This window comes from Leptopilina heterotoma, unplaced genomic scaffold, assembly GCF_015476425.1.
Source record: "Leptopilina heterotoma isolate Lh14 unplaced genomic scaffold, ASM1547642v1 Lhet_152, whole genome shotgun sequence".
Lineage (NCBI taxonomy): Eukaryota > Metazoa > Arthropoda > Insecta > Hymenoptera > Figitidae > Leptopilina > Leptopilina heterotoma.
In genome coordinates, this window is record NW_025110868.1 from 1,388,672 (window position 1) to 1,407,899 (window position 19,228).

General features: G+C 21.6%; 1 protein-coding gene across 2 annotated transcripts in view; it reads left to right on the forward strand.

Moving 5' to 3' along the window:
• Positions 1 to 251: 251 nt before the first annotated feature.
• Positions 252 to 19,228, forward strand: part of LOC122498605 — a 66,380-nt gene continuing 47,403 nt past the window's right edge. For both annotated transcript variants that reach the window (XM_043606412.1, XM_043606411.1), the window contains exon 1: positions 252 to 697. The gene's annotated coding sequence lies outside the window, so the exon portion shown is untranslated. The remainder of the gene's footprint in view (positions 698 to 19,228) is intronic.

A 19,228-nucleotide genomic window follows, 5' to 3' on the forward strand; every position in this document is an offset into this window, starting at 1 on the left:
GAAAAATACGAATGAATTGAAATAGTTATAACCATATATGTATTATAGTAAATTATTATGAGAGAAAGGGAAAATGAGAGGAGTGAAAATAATAAAAAAAAAAAAATATCACAGATTCGCAAATGCAAGCGTGAAATTATAAAGAAAATGCATTGAATGTTTCTCCGCATGCACGTGGAGCGATAGGAAGTTCCGATTGGTTTAAGCGACTCGGAAACTCGCTCGTCAGTCAGCCGGCCGGCATGGCACTACTGAGTTCAGTTCTCTACTGAGCTTTGAGCTATACGCACATTTGCCAACCAACTGTTGTTACTCTTTTGATTCCACTTTTTGTTTCTCCGCTAAATAAAAAGAAGTGAATTTTCTCCCTTTAAATACGAAAAAAAACGCACATTTTTACCCACTATAGTGATAATTTATTTATTTACTCATTTTTTTTAAATTAAAGGAATTCTTACAAGGAATCTTAGTGCTTTTCAAACCACTAGTTTTTTAAGTTAAAAAAATTAAAACCATTTCCGAAGAATAATTTAAAAAATTGGTTTAACAATTTTCATGTGAAAAAATGTCTGTGAATGAAAAATTATTAAAGGATTAAAGAGAGAGAGAGAGAAGTTTTTTTTTCTGTGTGCTGATTTACCAGAAGCGAAAATTGGAAATTTCTTTTCTACTGGATTCAAATTAGAGAATCACAGCGGTGAGTAATTTAATGTAAAAAAAAAAAATTTAATTTCGCGAGTGGAAGAATTCTCAGTTTTTGAAAATTTGATTTATCGTACAATAGTTACCAAACGGTATGGTAAAAATTGGAAAATTAGTGACAATTCGAATTATTAAACGATTCTACAAATCTTTTGGAATACAAATTTGGAAAATTGTCTTCAACTTAATTTGTTTATCAATTTTACTGAATTTTTTATTAAAATAATTGTAAATTGTTTATTCAATTTAAAAAAAAAGATTCTGCAAGTTTCTCAGAATGTTGAGAATATAAAATTGAAAAATTGTTTCAAAAACTTCATTTGTTTATTAATTTTACTGTATTTTTTATTAAAAAAAAATAAATGTAGGTAATTTGTTTATTGAATTAAATAAAGATTCTGAAAATCTCTCATAGTGTTGAGACTTGAGAACATAAATTAGGAAAATTGTTTCTAAATCTAATTTGTTAATTAATTTTACTATATTTTCAATTAAAATAATTGTGAATTGTTTATTAAATCAAAAAAAGATTTTAATCAACTAGTTAAATTATAATTAATAAAAAAGAAATTTTACAAAAAAATTGACGATTACTAGGACATGGACGGAAATTGGGACATCCACGGTAATTTAATAAATAAAATAATTGTCTTTTTTGAAAATCGAATCAAAACTTTTTTAACTTTTTTTAACTTTTTTAAAAATATTTTTAAAATTTTTTTAAAAATATTTTCTTAATTTTTTTAAAAATATTTTTTTAAACATTTTTTTAAATATAATTTATAAATTAACATCAAAGTTAAAAAAGTGTTAATATTAACTTCGCGGATAATTTTTTTTCTATATATTGAGAGAGAAATGATATCGAACATTTCATAGACAATCAAATTCAAATTATTGCAAGTCAATGACGATAAATATGTTGATGTCGAAATTGATCAAGATCGATCGTAAGACCACCAATGTAACGGATTTCAAAAAATGTCTCCATCGATTCATAACAAAAAAAAATCTATAATTTATCTAGTCATCAAAAAATTGGCATTACTAAACATTATCGAGTCATCTTCTCAAGGAAAAATATTTTTAAACCATTAATTTCTTTGTCGGCTTACCAGAAAATTAATTATTTATCTAATATATAAAGAATAAACAAAAATTTATTAATAATTCAGTAAAATTATTTTTGTGAATAATTTTTTTAATCAAAGAAAATATTTTCATTAAATAAAAAAATAATTTTTATTTAATTAAATTATTAATATTATTTTTTGTTTTATTTGTCTTAATTTATAAATTATTAAATAAATAAGCATTAAATTAAATTATTTTAAATTACTAAAATTCCTAAATAAATAATTATTAAATTAAAATTATTAAATTGAATTATTAAAATTATTAAGTAAATAAATACATATAAATATTAATGACAAATAATAAAATGAAATAAGTTAAAATTATCATTGCATTTTCTACACATTTTGTAAATTTAATTATGAAAATGAAAATTTAACATCAATGTGAATGGTAAAGAAAAATAAACAATGGGGAAAAAATTGTGTTTGTTACAAAGAAACGCTTTTACTTTAATTAAAAATTAATTTAAATTTTAAAGTTAGTCAAAATTTTGTTAAAGGAATAAAGGATACTTTAATTCCTTTTAATATTCTGTAAAATTTTCGCAAAAATAAAATTATAATTTACTGTGAATTATCGTTTAAAAACATAATTATCCGTTTGCTAATTTAGCCGAGATCGTTAAAGGTGTGAATTTGCTTCGGGCTAACCCTCATGCGTTCGAATCCTCCCGACGTATTAAAAATTTTATTTCGTTTATATTTTCGCAAATTCAACAATAAAAGTATTAAACAATTATTATATAGTTATTACATAATTATTACTTTATTCTCATTTTGCAAAAATAATTTTATAATAATGTTTTAATAACTATATAATAATTTTTTAATAACTTTATAATAATAAATAATAAATATTTTTAAATAACTTTATAATAATTTTTTAATAACTTTATAATAATTTTTTAATATTTTTTTAATAATTTTATAATAATGTTATCTAATTATTCTTTTCAACAATTTTTCAATAATAATCCCTAAAAAGATTTTACGTTTTTTAAAATAATTTTGCAATAATTTACTATTTATAGTTTTGATTTAACATTTAACATTTTGATTCGTTTTTTGTCTCAATTTGTTAACCTTAGAAAAACTGTAATATTTACAATGAAAAAATATTTTAATTAAAAAAAATGAAAATTCAAAATTAGAACCAAAATTTTATTAACAATAATTTTACTAATTTCGTAAGCAGAATTTCCTTTATTTTTAAATTAAATGAGAAATTTTAACGATATTATGATTTCTCTCTAGATATGCGATGAAATAAGTTTAATTGAAAATAATTTGATAATTTAAATTATCGGACGTCTATACTTTGTGAAATTGAATAAAAATTTTCGTTTGTGTTTAATAATATACTGTCGTGACACAGATTAAATAATTTTTGTCCTGAAACATACACATTACACACACACACACACAATGGCAGACTTCAATGCTTATTTATATTCATTGATTTTGGGCAAATCGGGAAAGTAATTTTGCATTCCTGACACGATAATGAAATTTGATTGGCATTAATTGTTAGTGTCTCGTGTATTTTCAAGTAGCTCATTTCAACAATTGATTGTCGCGCGCTGAAAATACTTATTCTCAATTATTATTTCGATAAATTTCGAAATAAAAACATATATTTCTAATATTAAAATCGACAAACACATGAAAGTTAGTTATACACACTTTAATAAATAATTATTATTTCATTTATCATTTACAGATTAAAATTTAATGTAAATTCGCTGCGATGAATTTAATTTTGTCGAGCCATAGTTTCTGTTATTAGCAACAGCAGCGCCTCTAGAATATTTGGCGCGAATATTTGAAAAATAGAACTTAAATTACTGGTTTTTTTTCGAATTATTATTTCATTAAAAAAGAAATTCTACACTCAGCGCACTTCTGATTAAAATCGTTTACAAAAAGAACGATTAGACTTAATTTTAGCATTGAGAATTTTATTTAATGGCCTGACGTTTTGACTTAGCTTATTTTTAAATTTGAAACTTAACTTAACTTAACTTTGAAACTTCTCAATTTTAAAAATAAAAACTAAAATCATTTTTTCTTTCAGATCTAAACGATTTTCAACTTTATTTCTTAATTTTTTTCCTTCGGATGTTACGAGGATCGTAACATCCTCTTTTTTACTCCGTTTTGAGCAGTAAACATTAGATTTTTTTTTCTCCGCAGCAATATAGCTTCTATTGAATCGTTACCTGCATTTTATTCATTTAATTTCTCGTTTTCTGCTATATGCTAGACTAGCACAGTGCCAGTGCCATATAAGCATTACCGTACGTGAGTATTGAAGTTGTGGTGAATTTGCAACAGGCCTTAAAGCTATTGTGTATACGGTCACAAAGTTAAAGTCTTGTGTATTTAATGTGCGTTGTCCCATAAGGTTCATATATCTCCCTTTACAACCAGGAAACGTGCACATGGTCGCTTTACAGCAGACGACATTCATAAATTCAAGAAGGAATCTCCCAGCGTCGTCCTCGATGTTTAATATGGATGCAGGTCAGGTACATGATTGGCATTCCCATTTGAAAAACTGACCATTGCCATTTTTGCACAGGTTCACTTATAGGAAACAAATAAACACTAAATACACTTTCATATTTACTTTCAAACATATCGCAAACTTTTTTTTACCGATTTCATTCTTTCTTTTTGTTGCTATATTCCATTTCTCTTTCGGTATATATGATAAAAAGGAATCGCATACGAATTTTGATTATCGTTTTCTATGTCAGAATAAATTATTACCTATACAAAAACAGGGTTGCCACAAAAAATTAATTTTCTTTTTCCCTGACATTTCCCTGATTTCCAGACTTTTTCCTGACTAATTTTGACTTTTTCCCTGACCCTAAAATATTTTTAAAATTCAACAACTTATAAGAATATTATTATAAAACATAAAGATATCAATCACTCCGAGTCTTCGACTCGGAGCAATTTATATCTTCATGTTTTATAAAAATTTTAATTTTCATAAAATTTTTCAAAAAAAATTAAATTATTTACAAAAATTCTAATACAATTCGTTGCAAAAATTCAATTATTTTCATAAATAATAAAATTCTTCACAGGGTTTCAATTATTTTATTTTTAATACAATTTTAAGTAAATTTCTCGAAAAATAAAATTATCAAAAATTTCTTGCAAGAATTAAATTACATTTCGCAAATAATGAAATTCATCGTTGAAATTTAAAAGTTTTCAAAATTTACTATTTTAATAAAAGTTCTCAAAAGAATTCAATTCTTTAAAAGAAATGTAATAAAATTCGTTGCAGGAATTCAATTATTTTCACAAATAATAAGATTCTTTACATTATTTCAATTATTAAAAAAAAATTTTCTTTTAATTGATTGCAAGAATTCAATTTTCTTCCATAAATTATAATAAAATTCTTCACAGGATTTCAATTATTTTTAATACAATTTTAAGTGAAATTCTCGAAAAATTAAATTATCTTCAAAAATTTCTTGCAAGAATTAAATTACATTTCACAAATAATGAAATTCTTCGTTGAAATTCAAAAATTTTCCAAACTTACTATTTTAAAAAAAGTTCTCAATAGAATTTAATTATTTAAATAAAATGTAATAAAATTTATTGCAGGTATTCAATTATTTTTAAAAGTAATAATATTTTTCACATGAATTCAATTATTAAAAAAAAATTGATAAAAATCGTTGTAAGAATTACATTATTTTCATAAATTATAAAATTTTTCTGAGGATTTCAAATATTTTTAATCCAATTTAAAGTAAATTCTTAGAAAAATGGAATTATTTTTTTAAATTTTTTGCAAGAATTTAATTACCTTTAATCAATATAATGAAATTCTTTGTTGAAATTCAAATATTTTCAAAATCTACTATTTGAATAAAAGTTCGCAAAAGAATTTAATTATTTCAATAAAATGTAATAAAATTTATTGCAGGAATTCATATATTTTTACAAGTAATAAAATTTTTCACATAAATTCAATTATTTAAAAAAAATTTCAAAAAAATTGATTGAAAAAATTGATTGAATTCAATTACATTCATAAATTAATAAAATTTTTCACAGGATTTTAATTATTTTCAATACAATTTTAAGTAAATTCTTCAAAAAATGTAATTATTTTCAAAAGTTTTATTAAAATTCTTCAAAAGAATTCAATTATCAATTATTTTTAAGAATTCATGCTATAATGTTTTTAATATTCAATTATTATCTAAAATACATTTTTAAATAAATTTTTATCGTAAAATTCTACGAGAATTCAATTATTTAAATGCAAAAATAAATAATTTATTAAATAAATGAATATTTCTCGAAATTGAATTATCATAAAGAATTTTATTATCAAAATTGAATTTTTTTCGAGGAATTTTAATAAAATTTTCAAGAATAATTACATTTTTCGAGAAATTGAATTAAAAATGTATTAAAAATAATTGAAATTCTATGATGAGTTTTATTATTCAATGAAAATAATTGAATTCTTTTAAAAAATGTTATTATTTATGAAAATAATTGAATTATTGCGAAGAAATTTAAAAAAAATTTGTAAATAGTCGAATTAATGTGAAATTCTTATTATTTATGAAAATAATTTAAAATTTGCTTAGAATTTTGTCTACATTTTTTCTTTAAATAATTGAACTCTTTTGAAAAATTTTATGAAACTAGTAGATATTGAAAATCATTGAATTGGTGAAGATTTTTTGACAATAATTGAAATTTTGCAAAGAATTTTATTAAAATTTTTGAAAATAATTGAAATTTGGAGAAGAATTTTATTATTTTTAAAGATAATTGAATTTTGATGGGAATTTTTTTTTAATTTTTGAACATAATTGAATTTATGCGAAAAATTTTATTACTTTTGAATATAATTGAATGTCTGCAAGTATTTGTAACTTCTCCAAAATTCAATTTTTTCCAGTTACTTTAATAAAAATCCCTGACTTTCGCCTGATTTCCCTTGACCAATTTTACTTTCCCTGACTTTTCCCTGAATTCCCTGATTTCCCTGACCTGTGGCAACCCTGATAAAAAATAGTGAATAAAATTTTTTATAGTCAAAATTATACAACAAATTGTAAATTAACACTAAGATTTTATTTCTATCACTTTATTAGTAAATTTTACTAATTTTTTTACATCTCAGAATATGTAGAATATAAAAAATTTTGTAATTTACACTTTCTTTCTTTATTTATTAATTTTATAACGTAATTTGAATTTTATTTTTTAAAATTCGCGCCAAATTTTGTTTTTAGCAACAGCAGCGCCTCTAGAATATTGGCGCGAATATTTGAAAAACAACTTAAAATTGCTAATTGACAAATTATTGTTCTACTAAAGAAAATGTATTTTTGTCAATTTTTATTGGTTTCAAACTAAATTTTACTATTTTGTAAGGTAAATTTTTTATTCCTACTATTTTATCAGTGAATATTAATTTTTCTACTAATCTTTTTGTTCAGGAATTGTAGAATATAACAATTTTGGTATTTATTTTTTCATTTTTCACTTGTTAATTTTGTAACGTAATTTGAAAATTACTCTTTTTAAATTCGCGATAAATGTTTTGTGTTTTAGCGACAGCAGCGCCTCCAGAATTATGGCGCGAATTTTTTGAAAAACATTAATATTATTGTTAATTGTCGAATAAATAAAATGAATTTTATTCAATTTTTACAAAAATTTTAAATTCTACAATTTCTGAACAAAAAGTAGTAGCACGAAAATTAGTAAAATTTACCGGGAAAATAATAGAATTCAAGAAATTTACCTTAAAAATAATAAATTATATTAAAATTAGTAATAGCAATTTTAATTTGTTTTTTATAATTATACTAAATAACTAAAATAGTAAAATTGGTTTTTAAACATTCCCACCATTTTTCTAGAGGCGCTGCTGTTGCTAAAAACAGAAAATTTGGCGCGAATTTTAAAAAATAAAATTCAAATTACGTTACAAAATTAACAAGTAAAGAAAAAAAAGGCTTTAAAAGGGCTTTTTTCCGAAACGTGACGATACTCAAAAACTTTTTAAAGATCTACTCTGAATCAGTAAAAATTTATTTTTGGAAAAAAGACTGGTCCTGCAATTTTTTATTCACGTTTTTTGAAATCAATTTAAAAATTGGTGCTTTTTCAATTAAAAAAGGGTTTTTTTAGAAAAGGGCTTTTTTCCGAAACGAGTCGGTACTCAGAAAGTTTTTAGAATTCTACTTCGTCTAATTTTCAATTTTTACAAAATTGAAACGATAAAGTAAATTAAATATTATTATCTTTTATTAGTTAAAAATATGTGAAAATGAACGATTTTTTTTATTTTTATTTAATTTAACAATATTGATAGGCACACGATTGGAACTACTTTGATTTTTTTAATGAATGAACATTTTATTTTAATGCCTTAAAAATTTATTTTCAGCCTGAAATTATTTTTTTCAAAATACGAGCATTAGTTTCAACTTTTAATTTAAACTTATGTAAATTATTAAAGTCTTCGCTTGCATAAAATATAATTGAATTTTGTTAAACTTGAAACTGAAATTATACTGCGGAAATCTTTAAAATTAATACACTTCCAAAACTAAACAGATTCGAGTCTCTTAATATTTGATTACTAAGCTTGATATACTGGGAACGAAGGTATAAATTTTTAAAATTTTCCTTCTATTTCCAGTGCGCGGTACTGAAGTGTCTTTACCGCCACAAGATACGATGAAATTGACAGTGGAAAAAGGTAGTTATGATAGGACGTGAGAGTATTATCAAATCTTATTTCTTTTGCTCTTAAAAGAAGAGTGTCTGTGTATTTCCTCCGGACTAATAAAAAGAGTAATAAATCTTTCCTTTAATTTTTGTTCTTTTTTTAAAAACTAAAAATAAGGATAACTAAAAAAAAAAAAAAAAAAAAAAAAAAAAAAATTTTTAAATAAAAAAGTGTGGCGAAAAAAAAGCTTTCTCTATTCTCTTTTCGACAAAATTCCGTCAGGTTGACGTGCGACTTCGATATTTGAATATTAATTGTAAATTAAAATAAGAAAGTCCCTTTTAATGGTCAAAAATGTAAAGTGTATGTATGTATATTATGTACACTTTGAGTGTACGGACACTTACAAAAGAGAAAACAATAAAATGTTAAATTGCGCGAAGAAGGTGAGAATCTGTCTAATGGTTTATAACGGTAAAGGCAATTATCTTAAAAAGCTCTTTTTCAACAAGCAATTCAATATATGAAATTAGTCAATTATCGAATGCAAATATTAAAGATTCAAAAGAAATATAAAAAGTCATGGTAACACTTTTTTTTTTTTTTTTTTTTGAGAAAAAGAAAGTGAAAATAGTACCGAAATTGTGGATCATCATCATCAGACGTATTTAATGAACATCCTTGCATAATTAATTAATTAAACATCACTACTATTATAGAGGTCCACTTATTAAACTTTTCAACAAAAAAAAATTACTTCTTTCTTGAAAAAAGCTCTAAATTTATAAATCGACTCCAAAAATCACTGAAAAAAATGTCAAGACCAGCGACTTTTTAAAAAAAAAAACATTTTTTCTGAATCAAAAAAAAATTCTGTAAAAACTTTCTGATTACAGTAAAGTTTCGGTAAAAAGCTTTTTTTTTTAAATAAAAAAGCCTTTCAATAATAAAAAAATCTCTAAATTGATAATCGACACCAAAAACTACATTAAAAAAAAACACTGAAGACCAGTGTCGTTTTTCAAAAAACAAATATTTTTAGAATCAGAAAAAAAACCAAAAAAAAAAACTTTCTGAGCACTGCTACGTGTCGGAAAGATAAAAAAATTTTTTTAAAATAGAAAAAAATAAAAAAAAAAAGTTATTTTTTGGAAAAAAGTTTTAAATTTGATAATAGACTCCAAAAATCTCAAAAAAAAAAATTTTTAAGACCAGCGTCGTTTTTAAAGATAAAAATTTTTTCTGAATCAGAGAAGAATTCTAAAAACTTTTTTATTACAGCCGCAAGTAGGGAAAAGAGCTTTTTTTTTAAATAAAAAAAGCCCGCCGTTATTAAAAAAAAGATCTAATTTAATAATAGACTCCAAAAATTGCACTAAAAAAATATCAAGACCAGCGTTGTTTTTAAATTTGAATTCTTCTAACGAACACTTTATCAACATTTTTTTTTAAATAATTGAATTTTTACGAAGAATTGCATTGAACAATTAAAATTTTTGATATTAATTAAATTCATTCAAGAATTGTAATTAAAAATGAATTGAAATTAATTATTACACTCGAAGAAACAAATTTAATTATTATAAAGAATTTCATTAAAAATATTTAAAATAATTGAATTCTTTCAAAGAATATTTTATTAAAATTTTTAAAATAATTGAATTCTTTCAAAGAATTTTATTAAAATTTTTAAAAATAGTAGCAATTTTATGCGGAATTTCATAAAAAAATTTTAAATTAATTGAATTCATTCAAAGAATTTTATTAAAATTTTTAAGAATAGTTGTAATTTTACGCGGGAATTCATTTAAAATTGTATTAAACATAATTGAAATTCTGCGATGAGTTTTAAAATTGATAAAAATAATTGAATTCTTTCTGTTTTAATCTGATTAAAATTTTTGAAAGTAATTGAATTATTTAGAGAAATTTCATTAAAATTGCATGAAAAATATAATTAAATGCTTTCGGAGAATTTCATTAAAAAATTTTTGAAAGTAATTGAATTATTTAGAGAAATTTTTTATTAACATTGCGAAGAAATTTGCGAATAACTTTATCATTTATAAAGATAATTGAATTCTTGTCAGAGAAATTTTATGCAAAATTTTTGAAAATAATTCAAGTTTTGCGACAAATTATATTGAAATTCTTTAAAAAAAAAATTAATTAAAAATAATTGAATTTTTATAAAGAATTTTATTAAAATTTTTGAAAATAATTGAATTCTTACAGAGAATTTCCTTTCGTTTTTTAAAAATTATTGAATTTCTCCAAAGAATTTTGTTAATTATCAAGATAATTGAATTTTTACTAATTGTATTAAAATTTTTGAGAATAGTTACAATTTTTCGCAGAATTCATTTAAAATTGTATTAAAAATACCTAATTGAAATCCTCCGATGAGTTTTAATATTTATAAAAATAATTGAATTCTTACAAAAAATTAAGAAAAAATTTTTTTTAAAGAAATGATTTTTTCCAAAAAATTTTATGAAAATTGAGTTTCAAATAATTGAATTTCTTTGTAAATTGTATATATTATTTATGAAAATAATTGAATTTAAAAAAATTCTATTTAAATTACATTGAAAACAATTAAATTATTATAAACAATTTCATTAAAAAATTTTAAAGTAATTGAATTCATTCAAAGAATTTTATTAAAATTTTTAAGAATAGTTGTAATTTTTCGTGGGAATTCATTTAAAATTGTATTAAAAATAATTGAAATTCTGCGATGAGTTTCAAAATTTATAAAAATAATTGAATTCCTGAGAAGAATTTTATTAAAATTTTTTAAAATAATTTTTTTTATTTCAACTGTTAACGGAATTCAAATTAGTGTAAATTCTCAAAGATGTAAAAAGTATCTTTTAGTGTAATTTCATGTTGATTTATCAGTTAGAAGTCAATAATGATGTTATTAGTAGGAAAGTATTTCGAAAGTATGTAAACAATTTGAGAAAAAAAATTTTTTACCAGGAATTCACATTCATTTATATTCTAAAACTCCAATCGCTCCATTACATGAATTATTAACAATATTCCATTAAATACATGAAAAGCAATAATTATAGAACAAAACATGTGTTTTTATTTTCATAAAATGGAAAAAAAAGGAAAAATTTATTTCCATAAATAAATCGTTTAGATTAACAAAATAAAAATAAATTTGATAATTGGAATAATACTTTCTCGTGTGATGAAGAAGAGTAAATAATTGAAAATTCTATTATCAATATTAAGAAAAGTAACAGTAAAAATTTATTTTTCGGTAAAAAAAAGAACGTTTTTAAATGAATATGGTAATTTGACAATTAGTTCCTGATAATTATGAAGAGGTTATTTTGAAAAAAAAAAAAAAAAAAAAGTTTGGGTATATATTTATACAGTGCTGATATATCTATTTATATATGTATATGCTTTTACGCTAGTTGTCTTCACTTTTTCGGGGTTCTTGTGTCAATTGCCGCATAATGACGTGTAAATATGTATTGAGAAAGTTACGTATAGAAAAGATAATTCGCCGCACGAAATGACTGTCGCGAATGGTGTCTTCCAACATTCATGAAATTTTAACACCATACAAAGACCATATAATCTCTATTTCTCTCTTTTTCTCTCTCTCTCTCGAAATTCGATGTCAATTTACATTTACTAGAATTTACCTGAAATGACTAAAAATTTGCAATTCAAACTCAAAAAAAAAAGATTTCTTTAACCACATTCGATTTTCTTCCGCTGTTTTTATTTTTATTTTTTTCCCAGTTGAAATGTAAACAATTATTTAAAAATTAAAGATTTTCCAATAATGCAAAATATTCGGTACACATTTTTAGAATATTTTTGTAAATTCATCCAAAATTCAATTCTTTTCATAAATAATAAAATTTCCACAAGAATTCAATTAATTTATTAATTCCATTAATAAATTCATCATAAAAAAAAAATTCTAAAAAAAACATTATATAACAAAATCTTTACACAATTCTTTACAACAATTCAATTACTTTCATTATTAACATTTTTCATGAAAATTCATTTTAAAAAAATTTTTAACAAAATTCTAAGCAAGAATTCAATTATTTTCATAAATAATAAAAGTCATCGAAGAATTGCAATTATTTTGAATATTATTTTAAATTAATAAATCGAAAAATTCAATTATTTTCACAAATAAAGTTTTCCAGAAGAATTCAATTATTTAAAATAAATTAATCTTCATTATATTTATTATATTTCGAAAAAATTAATTATTTAAAACAATCTTTATAAAATTTATATAAAGAATTCAATTATTTAAAAAATTTTGCACAGAAATTCAATTCTTTTTAAACATTTTAATATAATATTTTTCTCCAATAATTCAATTATTTTCATAAATAGTAAAACTCTTCTCAGAAATTCAATTATTTTTGAAAATTTTAATAAAATTCTATGCAACTATGTATTCAATTATTTTCATAAAAAATAATAGTCATCACCAGAATTCAATTATTTTTAAAAGTAATAAATTTTTTTACCTAAATTCAATTATTTTTAATCAATTTAATTAAATTTAATTAAATTCAATTCAATTATTTTTATAAATAATAATAACATTCTTCTCAGGAATTCAATTATTTTTGAAAATTTTAATAAAATTCTATGCAACTATGTATTCAATTATTTTCATAAATAATAAAATTCATAGTAGAATTTCAATTATTTTTAATGCAATTCTACAGGAATTGCTCAAGAAATGTAATTCCTAAAAAATTTAATTTCAATTTCTCGAAAATATTAATTGTTTAAAAAAATATTTTTTTTTAATTCTTTGGGAGAATTCAATTATTTACAAAAATATTAGAATTTTTCATAAGAATTGAATTATTTTCAAATATTTTAATAAAATTGTTCGAAAGAAATAAATTATTTTAAATACAATTTGAATTACATTTTTTTAAAATAATTCAATTATTTTGAGGCATTTTAATAAAATTCTTTACAAAATTCAATTATTTTCATAAAAAAACAATAGTCATCACGAAAATTCAATTATTTTTGAAAGTAATAAATTTTTTTACCTAAATTCAATTATTGTTAATCAATTTAATTAAATTTTCCGCAATAATTCAATTATTTTTATAAATAATAATAACATTCTTCTCAGGAATTCAATTATTTTTGAAAATTTTAATAAAATTCTATGCAACTATGTATTCAATTATTTTCATAAATAATAAAATTCATAGTAGAATTTCAATTATTTTTAATGCAATTCTACAGGAATTGCTCAAAAAATGTAATTCCTAAAAAATTTAATTTCAATTTCTCGAAAATATTAATTGTTTAAAAAAATCTTTTTTTTTAATTCTTTGGGAGAATTCAATTATTTACAAAAATATTAGAATTTTTCATAAGAATTCAATTATTTTCAAATATTTTAATAAAATTGTTCGAAAGAAATAAATTATTTTAAAATTTAAATACAATTTGAATTACATTTTTTTAAAATAATTCAATTATTTTGAGGCATTTTAATAAAATTCTTTACAAAATTCAATTATTTTCATAAAAAAACAATAGTCATCACGAAAATTCAATTATTTTTGAAAGTAATAAATTTTTTTACCTAAATTCAATTATTGTTAATCAATTTAATTAAATTTTCCGCAATAATTCAATTATTTTTATAAATAATAATAACATTCTTCTCAGGAATTCAATTATTTTTGAAAATTTTAATAAAATTCTATGCAACTATGTATTCAATTATTTTCATAAATAATAAAATTCATAGTAGAATTTCAATTATTTTTAATGCAATTCTACAGGAATTGCTCAAAAAATGTAATTCCTAAAAAATTTAATTTCAATTTCTCGAAAATATTAATTGTTTAAAAAAATCTTTTTTTTTAATTCTTTGGGAGAATTCAATTATTTACAAAAATATTAGAATTTTTCATAAGAATTCAATTATTTTCAAATATTTTAATAAAATTGTTCGAAAGAAATAAATTATTTTAAAATTTAAATACAATTTGAATTACATTTTTTTTAAATAATTTAATTATTTTGAGGCATTTTAATAAAATTCTTTACAAAATTCAATTATTTTCATAAAAAACAATAGTCATCACGAAAATTCAATTATTTTTAAAAGTAATAAATTTTTTTACCTAAATTCAATTATTGTTAATCAATTTAATTAAATTTTCCGCAATAATTCAATTATTTTTATAAATAATAATAACATTCTTCTCAGGAATTCAATTATTTTTGAAAATTTTAATAAAATTCTATGCAACTATGTATTCAATTATTTTCATAAATAATAAAATTCATAGTAGAATTTCAATTATTTTTAATGCAATTCTACAGGAATTGCTCAAAAAATGTAATTCCCAAAAAAATTTAATTTCAATTTCTCGAAAATATCAATTGTTTAAAAAAATCTTTTTTTTTAAATTCTTTGGGAGAATTTAATTATTTACAAAAATATTAGAATTTTTCATAAGAATTGATTTATTTTCAAATATTTCAATAAAATTGTTCGAAAGAAATAAATTATTTTAAAATTTAAATACAATTTGAATTACATTTTTTTAAAATAATTTAATTATTTTGAAGTATTTTAATGAATGTCTTTACAAAATTCAATTATTTTCATAAAAAACAATAGTCATCACGAAAATTCAATTATTTTTAAAAGTAATAAATTTTTTTACCTAAATTCAATTATTGTTAATCAATTTAATTAAATTTTCCGCAATAATTCATTTATTTTTATAAATAATAATAACATTCTTCTCAGGAATTCAATTATTTGAAAATTATAATAAAATTCTTTGCAACTATTCAATTATTTTCATAAATATAATAAAATTCATCGCAGAATTTCAATTACTTTTTAATACAATTTTACAAGAATTTCTCAAAAAATGTAATTTTTTAAAAATTTAATTTTTATTTATCGAAAAAATCAATTGTTTAAAAAAGTTTTTTTTTTAATTTTTTTGGAAGAACTGAATTATTTACAAAAATATTAGAATTTTTCACAGGAATTCAATTATTTTCAAATATTTTAATAAAATTGTTCGAAAGAAATCAAATATTTCAAATACAATTTTAATTAAGTTTTTTTAGAAATAATTCAATTTTTTTTTTTGAATTTTAATAAAATTATTCTCTGAAAATCAATTATTTTGAAGTATTTTAATGAATGTCTTTGCAAAATTCAATTATTTTCATAACTAACAATATTCATCAGAAGAATTCAATTATTTTTAAGAGTAATAAATTTTTGCTTGGAAATTCAATTATTTTAAAAAGTTCTAATAGAATCGTTCGCAAGAATTCAAATATTTTTTTTAAAAATTTAATAAAATTCCACAGACATTCAATTATTCTCAAAAATTTTAATACGATTCTTTATATAAAATTTAATTATTTGTAATAACTTTTTGCAATTAAAAAAAAAATGTTTGAATTAAACATATTTTATAATTGAATTAAATATAACTTTTTTTTTAATGAAACTTATTATGTGTTGAATAAAAATTATTATTTCTTAATTCAAAAATAATGTTTGATAGTTACCATATAATTATGTTGATTTTTGCATTAGATTTTTTTGGCATTTTTCTGTTTTTGAAAGTCAAAAATCAAAAGTCAAAAATCAAAGATAAAAAATTTAACCTACGTGAGAGATAATAAAGTGGACCTGTATGATAGATTCTAACGGTTTTAAGTTCAGATTCACCTGCTGCGGACAAATCAGAGGCATTATACTTTCATTCTTATAAACGAGCGAGCAATAATAATAATTGACAGTAGCGCAGAAAAGAAAATTACTTCTGTAATCTTTATGATTAATAAAAAAAAGTTCAATTAACCTTTTTAATGGATAAAATCATAATTTCCGATTAGTTTTCGAAATTAAGCATCGAAAATAAAATTAGTCTGTACTCTCTAAATCTGAATATGTGAAAATTCACATATTTGTACGTTATAAGTCGTCTTCTCGATCAATAAGTGCATATACACTTATAATAAGTGAAATTTCACTCAGAATAAGTGAAAAATTCACTTATTTATAAGTGTATATGCACTTATTGATCGAGAGGACGACTTATAACGTACAATAAGTGAAATTTCACATATTCAGATTTAGAGAGTAGGGTATTGAAATTAAAAATTGAAAGCACTTTTGAAGCTTAATTCATACTCTCAAGGCTAAAATTAAGTAAAGAATGAGACTAATTGTTTTTTTTCCTAAACGATTTTAGTCAGAAGTGAGCTGAATATAAGATTCATTTTTTATTTAAACAATATTTAGGGGAAAAACTATCAATTTAATTTCTGTTTTTCAAATATTGGCGCCAATTATTCTAGGGGCGCTGCTGTTGCTAAAAACAAAATTTGGCGCGAATTTTAAAAATACAAAAGCCAAATTACGTTATAAAATTAACAAATAAAGAAAGAGTAAATAAATTACAATATTTTCATATAGTACAACAATTCCTAAAGTACAAAAATAGTAACAAAAAATTAGTAAAATTTACTGATAAAATAAGAGAAATAAAAAAATAACCTTAAAAGTAATCAAATTCAGTTTAAAATTCGCGCCATTATCCTAGAGGCGCACCTGTTGCTAAAATTGAAAAAAACGCGCGAATTTTAAAAATAAAATTTATTTTTCTTTACAAAATTTGCGAATAATGAAAGAAAAAATAAATTACCTAATATTAAACAATTCCTAAAGCCCAAAAATAAGCAAAGTTGATTAGAAATAAAGAAATAATAAATAATAGACATAAAAAAATTTACTTTTTAGCTCGCTTTTTAGAAATAGTAAAATTTAATCTAAAATTACTTATTTAGTTAAAATAAATAACAGGCAAAAAATTTATAAAAATGTGAAAGTAAACATTGCGCTACATTGTAAAAGAGTTAAAAAATAAATATATAAAGAGAATATGAAGAATAATTTATTTCTCACATATATATGTGGTAGGTAGATTTTTTTTCTGGATCGTGAGAAAATTCGGGACCTTTTATTATCAAGAAAAATAAATATTGCAATAAATCCCAAGGAAGTGACCGTTGTCTTGAAAACTTGTAATTATTGTCCTGTCGCTTATATTCGCCCTTTTTATCTGTGGGTCGAATCATTTTTTTTTACACGCGCGTGAAGGGCCCATTTAATTCAGTTAAAACTCTCGGATCCATCTTCATCGATCATCATCATCCATTCCCTTCACGAGAACGTCAAAATGTATATACAGATATCGCTTTCTTTTCTTTTTTTTTTTTCTTTCTTAAACCAACCTTTTTTTTCTGTTTATCATCGAGACATGGTTTGCCCGATTTTTTCACTTTTATGAGATACAATTTCTGTTTTACTTTTATATCAATCTTGAACAATGACAAGAGAAGATGAAGGTTCAAAAAATAACAGATTTTTTTATTTATCAATGAAAAATTGAAAACATTCTGTTATTTTATTTTTACCTTTGTACTTTTATTTTATATTTTAAAATTCGCGCCAAATTTTCTGTTTTTAGCAACAGTAGCGCTTGTAGAATAATGGCGCGAATATTTAAAAACAAATACAAAATTTCTAATTGCAGAAACATTGTGCTACTGAAAAATTAATTTTTGTCAATTTTTTACTAATTTTAAACTAAATTTGACTATTTTGAAAGTAAAATTATTTATTTTTACTAATTTATTAATAAATTTTACTATTTATATTATTAGTGTTGTGCTTTAGGAATTGTACGATATGAGAATTTCGGAGTATATTTTTTTTATTTCTTAATTTTAGAACGTGATTTGCATTTTATTTTTTGAAGTTAGCGCGTTTTTTTCTAATTTTAGCAACAGGAGCGCCTCTAGAATAATGGCGGCAAATTTGAATTTAGAATTTAAAGTGCGGTAGTTTTTTTTGCAGAAATTAATAAAAACATAGTAGAGACTAAAAATTATAGCGACAATTCAAAATTACTAATTTCTTTTTTTTAAATACCAAAAGAGGAGATTAAGAATTAAATTTTTATTTCTTTATTCACTATAAAATATAAATATCCAAGAGAGGAAATTAAATTTCACAAAGAGGGAACTGTAAAATTTTTTTTGGAAATTTTAATTTACTTTTATTTTTATTTTTATTTTTTTTGTTATAAATATCGAGAGAGAAGATATTAAATTTCGGGGAGAGGAAACTGAAAAAGATGAGAGGCTATGCGGCCCGAAAAAAAACTCGTGCGGCCTATATTAGCTAAAAAGCATTACGTATGCAAGCCGTTGGGCCTTGTTTATTCGCTTTATATACTCGCTCGTTTGCTTGCGTGCGATGAAATTTTCATCAGGCACTTTGGGATTTTTGCGGCATTCGTTAAAAGCAAAACTCCGCTCCCACGAAATGCCGATCGCTCCGCACCAACAAGGTGGTCGAATTAATCTTTTCGACAGTGTGTTATTGCTTCCGAATTTGCAATTTTCAAATTTTCCAATATATAGTATAGACAAACAGAAATAAAAGGAAAATTCCACTTTTTATTCCTTTTTTTCTGCGTCGAGTGCAAATTTTTTCAAATTCAATAAATAAATCTAAAATTAAAATATTTATAAGGCTCAAATATTTTGTGAAGAAAAAACAAACAAA